Source organism: Octopus bimaculoides, chromosome 5 (genome assembly GCF_001194135.2).
Source record: "Octopus bimaculoides isolate UCB-OBI-ISO-001 chromosome 5, ASM119413v2, whole genome shotgun sequence".
Lineage (NCBI taxonomy): Eukaryota > Metazoa > Mollusca > Cephalopoda > Octopoda > Octopodidae > Octopus > Octopus bimaculoides.
Genome location: NC_068985.1, coordinates 85343640 through 85356339, shown reverse-complemented (window position 1 = coordinate 85356339; position 12700 = coordinate 85343640).

Genomic DNA, 12700 nt, shown 5'->3' with positions numbered 1-12700 from the left:
AAATATTGATATTGATTTATACTGGTTATTATATTGTCAGCCATAAATTTAAGAGGTGAAGTAGAAGGTTAATGCCAAAATGAAACAATAGAATCCTAAGCAAATTAGTGAAACATATCTCCCTTCAACAAATGGTTTTGCCCAAAATGTTAGACTTTTCTCCCTCACAATAAAATAATCTTTTCACCTAGAAGCTGAATGGTTGAGTGTATAAGATACCAAACTATCTACTGATGTATCAAACTATCTGCAGATATGTGTTGAATTCTGTTTTGAAGACAGAACTTTTTATGTTGCCTCAGTTTCTTTGACAACAACAAAACAGATACCAGACTGTTTTCTCAAAGTTATCAGCAGTAATCTTCTTGTGTAGGAGTATGTATGGAGGGATTTATTTCATCTGCTTAAAGTTACAGAAAACCCCACCAAAAAGTAACTACACAAATTCTTATCGTTCATCAATACTGAATAATACTTTTCTGTTAAGATTTTTTTTCCAAAGAATGATGTTACAGAACTGATAATAAAACATTTTGGTTATAAAAAACTTTAAACTGGTAAAATAATTATTAAACACTGAAAATAATAAGTATTATTTTTTTTTTTTTTTATACCATTTCTGGTAGCAATTTATTCTCAATTTCTACATTATTCATTATGTTTATTTAATTTTTTTTTTTTGACATGATTTATTGTAAGGCATGTCAATGTGAGTGCGTTTCTTAGCATACTTAGTCAGACTTACATGCTGATACATACATGTATGTGATATATTTATGTCTACCTGCAAAGACATGCTGAGTTTCTGAGTATGTGCATGCACAAACACATACACACATACATACAGGAATACCCACACACATACACAAAAAACTTACACAAATAACATTCAACATTAGTAATTATTATACATGAAAATATCCAGCAAAAGATATTAAAGATGCTCCAATATACAACCCTCTTATAAATCATTTATTTATCTTCGTTTACCCTTTGTTTTAGCATTATCATCTTTACCATTATTATTTTTGCTTCTCTGTCTCATTTTTCCCCCCACAACTATGTCCTTGTAGCGTTCTTTTATTTTTCAGATACTTGTTCATTGAATCTGTGTGTTCCATAATTATACTTTGATGCATTTAATTTTTTTATCTTTTAATTTTATTTTCTTTTGTTAAACTTATGGTGTGTGAATAATAAAAACATTACACTAAAATTGATGTAAAGAAAATACGTTTATGACTAATTTTGTTTTCCTCATTGTTAATACATTTTTTTCTCACACAAACATTTTCCAAAACATACATATACCAATGTTTATGTTGACATGTTAAAACTATTTTCAAAATTGAAACAATAAGTTTTGGAATGCCAGCTACTTAGTTCTTCATTAATGTCCCATCACTACCACTTTACCAAACTTTAAAGTTAGCGCCCTAGTTATTTTACCGAACTTGTGAGTCAGTTTAGATAGAGCTCTCTATTGTAAGCTTGCAAACACCAAGAAAGCAAAGATATAAACTGTTGTAACGGTGTTTATCTAAGTTTATAGTAAGTGAACCTAATAGTATTCTTTTTAGCTCCATCCATTACCACTAGGTTTTGGGATTTCCTGATGCAGATGTAATGAATGTGTGTCTCATTAGTTTAACAACTTTAGTTTTATTTCATATTTCTTTTATTTATTGCTTAGTCAAAGAAAGACACGCAACAACTAATGACTTTTTGGGGGACTTTGTATGACTTGCAGGAGAAAGAAAAAGGGAATTCTGCAAAGGCAGCCACAACCCAGAATATTATTCTTATTTTCATGTCAAATTGTCTAGCTATTCTATTTACTCAACTGGCAGTAAAGAAGCTAAATTATAAGTATAAAGTCAAACTGTGTAAGACGGGGGAATGCATTTATACTGTTGTCATTTCATTATATTCTATACAAATACGGAAATTATTTTAATTATGTCAGAAATAGCAATTACACGAAGCATTAGTGGAACTAAGAGATCTTAGTTGCCTCCCTTTACACTTAGTTATCTCCCTTGACAATGAATTTAAAGTCAATTGATTCTTAAATGGTTTCATTTTTGGCATGAGTCCGCAATTTAGAATTATGCCTTTTATGATTAAGTTTCTTTCGCCTAAATTTGAACGTAGACATAGGACTCCTTGATATGGGCTTACTACTGGTGGTGGTGGTGATGGTGATGATGATGAGGATGAGGCGGAGGATGGTAGTGGTGGTGGTTGCAAAGAGGACAGTTGCAAATGACTGATTGAAAATAACAGTTCCCTTTGACAAGAAAGATTAATTTTAAACACAAGTGTCTTTTATTATCGCACGGTTCTCTCTTAAAGAGATGAAATTGGTCCAGATTATATTATATATAAACATAAAACAATTAACGGTCATGGCGTAAGTTATCCAAGTTCTAGCAATGCTCCATCAGGATTGACTTGGGTTTAAATAACAATAGAAAATACTTCTCAAAATAAAAGAGCAACCAAATCTCCCTCTAAACACACAATATCGTCTTAAAAGGAGGACACACTGGATAGTGTCCAATACTGACCTGAGATAAAACTACAAGTGGTGCTCCACTGGTTAATCTGAAATCACATTAATGATGCAACCAGGTTTAAGCTCAGAGTTACTATTTTCCATCTTAGCTATCTTCTCAACATCCATCCAGCGCAGATACAAGGACACACATTTTGAATGAAGTTATGAGGAAAGGTAAAGTCATCCATCGTGACTAACTCAAAATCTAATGGGACCATTTAGCTAAATACCACAAGGCACTGAAATACTTTATTGATTCAGCCCTCCACCATCCTGATACTGATTCCTAATATCGGTACAAGTGTCAAAATTGGAGCAAGAGTATACTCGATTATATTAGACCAAGTATTTGAATGGATTTATATTATTGACCCAAAGAGGATGAAGGGTACAGAGATGATGTTTGAACTCAGAACATAAAGAACTGTCATTAATCATATTAAAAGATATTTGTCTGATACTTTATTGAATCTGCCGATTCATCATTCTCTCATTGTTAACAAAATGAATTATTTTGAGAAGACATTATTTCTTCCAATAAAGAACTAATTGGAGAGTCTATAGTCAATTCAATTAAGGCGGGATATTAGTGGCAATTATTTTTTTTAACTCCAAAGTTGATTGCAGAAATCAAAACAAAAATGGAGGAATCAAAATCTAGTTAATTTGAAACTCAGCACCATCAGTTATCTCACAAATAATAATCGTCGTCCTAAATTACAGTGTTCCCCTAATGAAACCCCAACTCAGAATTGAAACTAGTGTTACTGTTTATTCTTTCAAATATTCTAAATAAAAACAAAGCATTTACATCTCTCTATTACAGGCAGTATTGGCAAAAATCTATAGATATACTCCATAGTAGAGGGTAGCACCAATAAAGATTTTAAAGTTAGACATAAGGTTGTACATTTTGGAATATGGAACAATTGATTAAATCAACTGGATCTTTTGACTGCTACTTTATTTTATAGACCCACAAAAGGCTATGACAGTCATGTGTGATTTCAGCAGGATTTGAACCCAAGAACAATGAGATGTAATGAAATATGGGATATTTGAAAGCATTATCTGTTATTCTGCCAATACACCATCATTATATTAATTTAAAAGTCTAAGATTTTCAATTCTATCTCACTATTATCATGATATTCCCTGACACTGGCAGCCTTGCTGTTTCATTAAATTATGTTACCCAAAATCCCCACAAAAAACATTTTTCTCCCTCATGTTCTATCTTTGACTATCCTAACTCTGGTCCCTCCCTCCACCCCACCACCTGTGCCGGAAGTCCCTATCCTCTCACATTTTCCGGATGTCTCTCCCATGAACACTTCTAAAGGCTTAATGCTATCTGTACCCCTACTTAGGATTTATCTCCTATGTAATGTAGTGATCATGTAGGGCATAAAAATGATGGTGTAGTGTATGCAGGCTGAAGGCTATTGTTTGTTTATGAATTCTTCCAAATGCGAGCTTTCTTTTCAGGTACATGATGCTGCTGTCCCCCATCCCAGAGTCTCACGGACCCACACCTCCCACACTCTCAGCATTGGCACACTCAATATGGGCACACTGAAAGGTAGATCTGGTGTGATTGTTGAGATGCTTGAACGGAGATGTGTAGATTTGTGCTGCATCCAAGAAGTAAGGTGGAGAGGAAGTTCTGCTAGGTTCCTCACAGGCAAAGAACATAGGTACAAGATTTTTCTGGGCAGAGAACACTGACAGGGTCAGGGAGGTGGGTATACTTCTTGTGTAGAAATGGGTTGATAAGGTAATCGAGGTAGTCAGAGTCTGTGATAGAATACTTAAGATTAGATTAGTGCTTCATCATGGATTAGCAACCATTATCTCGGCCTATGCCCCTCAGCTGGGGCTATCTGATGGACAGAAATACTAATTTTATGACGCCCTCTTGCAGACTACTTTGTCAACAAATGACACCGACCTTCTCTTTGTGGCTGATGACTTCAACGGGCATGTTAGACAACATGCATGGAACTTCCATGGTGTATATGGAGGCTAAGGCTTTGGTTCCTGCAACAAAGAGGGAACGAGGTTGCTGGAGTTTTCTGATGCAAATGATCTCATGGTTTGCAATACTAACTTCATGAAACCTGCCAGTCACCTAGTCACCTACCGATCTGGTAGACACACTAGTCAAGTTGACTACATCCTCACTAGGAAAAAGGGAAAGATGGTTACTTATAAATGCCAAAACCTTCCCACGTGAAGAATGCACCCAACAACATAGATTAGTAGTTAGTGACTTTAGGATCAGGGCTAAATGGATGCCCAGAAGACGACCAGCATAGAGGAGAAAAGTCTGGAAGCTTAAAGATCCTGTGAATGGACAGAGATTTAGAGACATATTACTGAAAGCTTTTGATGAAATAGAGGGGGATATAGCATCACATGATGTGGAAGACAACTGGAAGTCTCTATGGGACAACCTGCTGAGGGCCACTGACCTGATCCGAGGATGGTGCAAAGTCCTCTCTCAAACCAAGGTAACATGGTGGTGGAACAATATAGTTGACAGGGCCATTAGGGAAAAGAAACAGGGTTTGAAGGGCTGGAAAAATGGTAGCAGCAGGGAATTTTATCAGACTGCCAGAAGGTAAGCATATAAGAAAAAAAATTGGCCTATGTTCAGTATTGTGAGAACCAAATACATGAAGTGTTTTGAGTTGCAAGACAGTGTGTGAGAGAATAGTGATGCCATAGGAGAGAAATGTGTCCACATGGATGATGGTCCACTTGCATTAAACGAGGCAGCAAAGAGAGAGGTTTGGAGACACCACTATGAAAGGTTGCTAAATGAAGAGAATGAATGTGAAAGAGAGTCGGCTGAATGCTGACCCAAGAGAGGGACCATCTATCTGAATTGACAGTACCTTGGTAGATAAAGCAATTAAGGGAATGAAAACCGGGAATGCTCCTGGCCCATCAGGAATCACTGCAGAGATGCTCAAAATATCTGGCAGTGTTGGCTATAGTCTAGTCACCCATATTGTTAACCAGGTGATATATGAAGGAGTCATACGCAATGACTGGTGTAGCAGCACCATAGTCAACTGCTACAAAGGTAAAGGTGACGCTTTAGATACAAATAATTACAGAGGTATCAAGTTGTTGGATCAGGTAATGAAAGTCACAGAGAGGGTCATAGCCCAACTAATTAGGGAGAGAGTTAGTTTAGATGAGATGCATTTTGGGTTCGTGCCATTGAAAAGCACCACTGATGCTATATTTCTGGTAAGACAACTGCAGGAGAAATACCTAGCCAAAGATAAACCTCTGTACCTGGCTTTCAATGACATGGAAAAAGCCTTTGACAGTGTCCCCCGATCCCTTATCTGGTGGTCAATGAGGAAACTAGAGATAGATGAATGGTTAGTGAGAGCTGTGCAAGCCATGTACAAGGATGCTGTAAGTAAAATGAGGGTTGACGAGTACAGTGAAAAATTCCGGGTAAGGGTAGGGGTCCACCAAGGATCAGTGCTCAGCCCCCCACTCCTCTTATTCATCATAGTCCTCCAGGCAATAACAGAGGAATTCAAGACAGGATGCCCCTAGGAGCTCCTCTATGCTGATGACCTTGCTCTAATTACTGAGTCACTATCAGAATTAGAGGAGAAATTTCAGGTGTGGAAGCAAGGACTAGAATTGAAGGGCCTAAGAGTCAACGTAGCTAAAACCAAAGTCTTAATAAGCTGGACGGCAGACAAACCACAAATTCCTTCAGGTAGACGACCCTGCTTGATCTATAAAAAAGGCGTAAGTAGAAACTCAATAAGATCTACCCAGAGTAAGCTATGGACTTATAAGAAGTGCAACAATATCAAAGGAAGGCTAACTGGTAAGATAGTTTTTGTATGTGGCAAATGCTCAGGAGCAATGCCGAATTTGCAACAAACATTACTATTTACTACCATTATTACTTGAATCTCTTTCAGAGATTTTAAAACCAACTACTTGACTAACCAATTCACATCTCCAAAAATTGTGACCAATTTGGATTTTTGTCCTGAAGAAACTCAGCAAGCTTGTTTTGTAGCTGAAACACTCTTGTCAGGACTTTCCCCCTCGATAACCAACGTACATCAGCATGCTATAATGCAGCAAAGAGTCTTGAATTGAAAGCATTCACCATTACATGGTTCACAATTTTTACAACCTCGCTGAGCACACTGCTTAGTTCTGTTGACATTTTTTCTTTTTGTTGCAAGACTTTCTCAGTGATGGAAGCAATCTGTCAACTTGCATTCTGGAGCAAGCACCTTAATCTGGGTAACCACTCCTGGATGGTGTCCTGTCATTGCGGTAGTGCCATCAGAACATACGCCTACACAAAACTTGAAATGTAACTCACATTTATTAACGATGTAATTGGTCACAGTCTTGAATGTTTCAGAACTAGTTGTTTTTGTTGGTAGTGAAGCAGAGAGAGAGAGAGAGAAAAAAAACAAAAAAAAGAAACCTCTTCCTTCAAATTATCTTCATACTCAAAGCACACATACACTATCAGAATTGCCTGATTAGCAAAGTCTGTACATTCATCAAGACGCAAAGAAAAGTAGTACCATTGCTAATTTAATCTGTCCTTTGAGCTGATTTTCCATATCATGAGCCAGATTGTGAATTCATTGAGCTATAGTGTCATTTGAAAGTGGAACCTGAGCCTGTTTCTTTACTGCCAGCTTACCTAGCATTTTCATGCAGACACCTTGAACACAGCCTGTCACTAGTGTCTCACCGATTGTGTATTGCTTTTTAGCCTTAGCAATTCAAAGTGCTACTTTATAAGAAAACTTACAAAGTACAAGTATTTATGTTTGACACTTCAAAGATCTGTTCCTGACGGCCTTTTAAATCAACATGCTTTCTTTCAAAGAACTCTTTCGGCTTTCAACTCATTTCTTTATGTATTGTATTTAAATGTCTCTTGAGATTTGATGGCTTCACTGAGTCATTAGCAAACACATCTCCACAAATAACACACTGTGGTTTTTGCATTCCCCCCATCATTCGTGGCCACAAAAGTGAATTGAATGTATGATGAGTCATATTTCTGAGTGAAGCTAGTACAAATTCTTTTTGCCACCAATGCTTCAGTTTCATTTACATCCAGGGCTGTCACATGACTTTTAGAGCCCCCCTGCAACTTTTTAATTATTGGGCCCCATCTCTTCAATCAAAACTCATAACCCATGCACCTTTTATTCATAGCTATATTTTACTTTATTCTATCTGAATTTCAATATTTCTCGTTAGCCTAAAGAACATCTTTAAAAGTACAAGTTAAATTTATTTAGGGCTGGAACTATCATATTATTTCATGTTTAAGAAGGCCAACATTTAATAAGACTGAATATTTATTTGATGGACTCACAAATATCAGAAGACAAGCATTTCAAAATAACAAAGGTTTACAAAGAAGTTTAGGTCATTTTTAAGTTCCACACCTACCTCGATTTCGGTTGTAAATAATGTTTTTCCTCGTAGTTTTTTTTCTCTTAGTTGACTTCGTAAGCTGTCTGAAATGCATTTTTTTCAACTGAAAATGTACAGGGTGGGCCAGACCCTCTGAAATTCCCATTTCTAATCGTGTCCTTTCCTCCCCCTCCCCATAGAAATCGTCTTAATTGACCTCATAATGTGTGAGAAAGGCATTTTACCCATGAAAAATAGCGTGGGGTAGTGGAATCTCGGAAATTTCCCTTTCCACCAACGCCCCCCCCCCACTCTCGGATTTCAGTTTAATGTTATGTTAGTCCACCTCTTAATATACCACAAATGCATTTTCTGTGGAAAAGGGAGGGGGTGGGGTAGGGTGCACCCTTGAGCATTTCTTTTGTTATCTTAATTAACCTTATAATACACCATAAATGAAATTTTGCCATAAATTAATTGATAAAACAGAAATTTTGCAGTACATTTTGGCTATGCAGAAGTAATTTACAAAGATTTTAATGGAACATATCAACCAACTGACCTTTAAACGTAAAATTTGAAAAGTATTTAACTTACCTTATACAGTTAAAGGGCAGTCCTGTATATCTTGTGTCTTTGGATTTGTGCAGGAATCAATCCTTTACTGGCAATCTGGGAGTGGTGTATATAATCTTGCTGCCTCAAAAAAAAAATTGGTGCATCAATATTTTTTTTTTTTCTTCTACAGAAGAAATAAATGAATACCTGGCCAGCTACTGGCATAGATAATTTGAACGAATACTGGACCTTTTCATCCATTGTTTAAAATCTCACCAAAAACATTTTGATGTTTTGTGTGTGTATCTGTGCATGTGTGGTGTCAACAAAATTATCTTGGTGCTTTATCATGTAATGCTGATAACTGAAAGTGTGTATATCTTTGTAATCAACCCAAGAATCACTGTAGATAAATGAGCCAGGTTTGATGTATTTTTGAATTAGTGGAAGCAATGTCGCATTGTCACGTTTCTGACCAGTCAGAGGAACAACAAAGAGACAATATAGTTTTACTACAGGTCTATTACAAATTTCAATATGTTAAACTTCCAGATATGAATAAAAGAGCACCATTATAATCCAGGCAACTTTCAAAGACAAACACAGCATACTTTTCGCTTTGTGAAATCGTCGATCAGTTCAGAATAATCAAGCTGAGAGCTAAGTTCATGTTCGATAGATATCAGAGACAATCCATAAAGTCTTTCCTGTGCCATAGTGGACCACAGGTATGATTTAATCAATTTTAATTTGGAGAAACTGCACTCTCCGCTTGCAACACTCACAGATATTGAGATAATTCGCAAAGCCACTCGCATATTAGGGAAAATCTCCATAAGGCCAGATTTCTGAATATAATCGACCACATTATGGACTTTCTTACAATTATGTGATAGAAAATGTGAAAGTGAACAAAGCTCTTCTGTTAGCTCTGTCTTCTCAATATCTGCCTTGACAATGTCATCATCGATATGTACTGTTAGTGCAGTGGAAATAATTGCACAGTGTTCCAATAGCTTCTGATTTTCCTAGTGTTTCAGTGAAGGAATGTTGTAAAGGAATGCAAAGATGCCGTTGTGCTTGCTCAGCATGTCAAAGCATTAACAAGAGGTTCGTCTTCAGTTTTATATCCAAAGTGGTGTGGCACACTGTTTCCTTTCACTGTTTCCTTTCACTTGTTCACATAATTTGGGTGCAACGTTGATTACTGATGAGAAAAAAGTGTCGTTTTCTCAATAGCTGTGCAGCAAGGACTGTATGGATGAGATCAGCTCCTGAGCAATGTCAATTTGCATGTTTTCATGCTGACCTTATTGATATTAATTAACAGATCATACCATATTACCAAATACAGAAGAAAGAAGTGTAAGGAAGCAATTTCTGCAGCTAACGTGTTTCCTTATGATTAAACTTTGGAATCTTTACCCTTTGAAGCCTATGAATTCTTATCAACGCACTATGAATGTCCTTGGTTATGAATCGAAGGGTTTTTATGCTTTCAGTTTTGCTTTCCCAGTGATTGTCGGATGGATATTTCACAGAAATGGAGCAGAATTCCTTCAAAGTGTTACATCCATAAGTTGATGCTGCAAAAAATGAATATACATGCTGGAAGTAAGCAAAGAAAGAGACAGCTGTCACTGACGAGCTTGCTGCATCACACACAAGATTAAGACTGTGATTCATGCAAGGTAAATAGAATTCTCACAGATGCTTCTGTAGAAATCTTGCTTGGAATCCAGAATGCTTTCCCTTCATATTACTGCCATTATCATAACTTTGGCCGCTACAATCCATCAGATTGAGCTCCAATGAATCGCGCTTCTCCAAGAGCAATTCAAAAATTCTGGCTCCACTTGTGTCTGTAACTTTCAAAAAACCCAACAAAGTGCTCTTTGATTTCAGTTTTGTCTTCTTGAAGTTCGACAAAACAGATGATCATGGTCGTTTTCTCCTTATGGCTGATATATGGCATGCAATCAAGTATAATACTGTAGTATTTAGTAACCTTTGCCTGATTGGTGATTTCTTTCAAAATGTTGTCAGAAATGAGTGAGATCAATTCATTTTGACTCTCAGCTCCCAAACAATGAGCCACGGGTTTCTGCTTTCTGAATACACCTAAAAAAAATTCCATACCATGAATGTAGAGCCTATCAGAAACACCACAAAAAACCATATTCCTCTCTGCTAAAAGCAGAACAATTGCCAAGACATGTTCTAACACTGCACCGTAATAAGCTCTATCCTTTGCCACTAAAGCAATCGACTGTTTGTCAACAGCTGAGGCTGTTTTAAGGCGAAATTCAAGCTCCTTCTATTTCATTATGTACTGTCTATGGTCCATTGATTACTCATGTTCTTTTAAGGTGTTGCTCAGATATTGCCAACTGCTGAATCCTTCAGATGTTAGTGTCATTTTACTGCGACCAAACAGCTTGCAACAGAAACAATATACCACATCATGCTGAATTGAAAATACAAGCCACATTCGAACTATCGTTTCGTCATTTGGTATCATCTTAGAAGAGAAGTCAGAATTGAATCTGTGGTTTTATTTTGATTTAGGAAACTTGTATTCTTTTACTTGAACAGCTCCAAGTTTCATAATGTCAGTACGCATGCCAACAGATATAGTTTCTGGTCAAGATGCAGGGTCAGTAGTGATAGTGACTGCTTCTTGTTGCACAACCATATTTTCAGCAATAGGTAAAGCTTGTTGACAGAATGCATTATATAAGTCTGTAGTGACGTCACATTGGCGCCAAAAGGCCGACGCCATTGCTGAATCCTTAACCACGCATGCGTGGGTTTCAACATCGAAGCGTTCCCGCTATTAGACTGTCTCTTACCAAGCCAGACAGCGACCAAGCAAGACGTCTAAGCAAGCTCTCCCATTTGAGTGTGGTTGAACCAAGTTGTCTCTATAACGACACCAGCTCGAAGAACCGTACATCTACATTTCAGGCTACTCTAAAACCGGACAATTAGAAGCTGTTTTATTTTCCACCGAACAATAAATATTTGTTGTTGTTGATCAGTTTGGAGTTTCTGCATTCAGTTCTCTTCCAATTTAATGTAGGAAAGTTAGGTGTATATCTAAAGATATATAACCCACTCTCCTAAAAGTCCTTCGCATTTCCCTCTGCTGCTGAAAATGTAGTAACCTGCTGTGAATTTTCATTGCTGTTGCTTGGTGTTTCCGTCATTGTTTGCTTGCCTGTCTTCTCCAGGCAGTGGTGCATTGCTATTCAATTACAGTAATGTCACTGATGTATATGGTAGCATAAATTCATCCATAATTCCAATCTATACACTTCCTGTTGTTTGTCAGTTTCTCTTGTTTTTTTTCTGCTTTGTGCACCAGGTTCATGCTTTCGGAACGACATCACCTGAGATCTGAAAAAAAGGTGCTTAGTAAAAATAACATAAAATTTATTGCATAAAATGAATGCAAGATTTACAAATGTTACATACACACGTAATACTTATTAGGGCCTTATCAACAAGTATAAATATGTATCTTGGTCTACATGTATTTGGTTATGACAAACAGATACAAGTGTAATGTGTGGACATTAGTATAGCTACAGAACATGCAGTAAAATATAAATTTAAAATATGCAAATTATGTATTAAACCCAATTTTTCCCATTGTTCCATTTAGTGGGACAGTTATTTTTTTTTTTCAGATATCATTTCAAATAATTTATTTTCCAGACAGTCGCCGTAGATGCTTACATTTCGCTACCAAAGAATTCTGTTGCCCTATTTCAGTGATTTTCATGATAAATTGGTATAGGGAAACTTTCATTACGTTCATCAGGTTCATAAGAAATTATGGAAATTGAGGGAGACACAAGATCTTGGTTTGATTTTTTTTGTATCCCTTTTCTTGGAGCTTTCCATAGAAAGAATAGTGTCATTTTCATGACTAGGTTTAAAATAGCCACAAACATCCATTTCAAGTCAAGTTATGCTAGAATCTTATGGGTAAAGAAAGAAATAGCAAAAAATATTTTTAAATGGGGGTGGTACTGAAATTTCCAAATGTTCTACCCGACCCCGTTTTTTTTCATCCCAAAAGGGGCTTTGTAGCATTCCACCCCACCCCATTTTCTGGATCCAAAAAGGGGCTTTGTA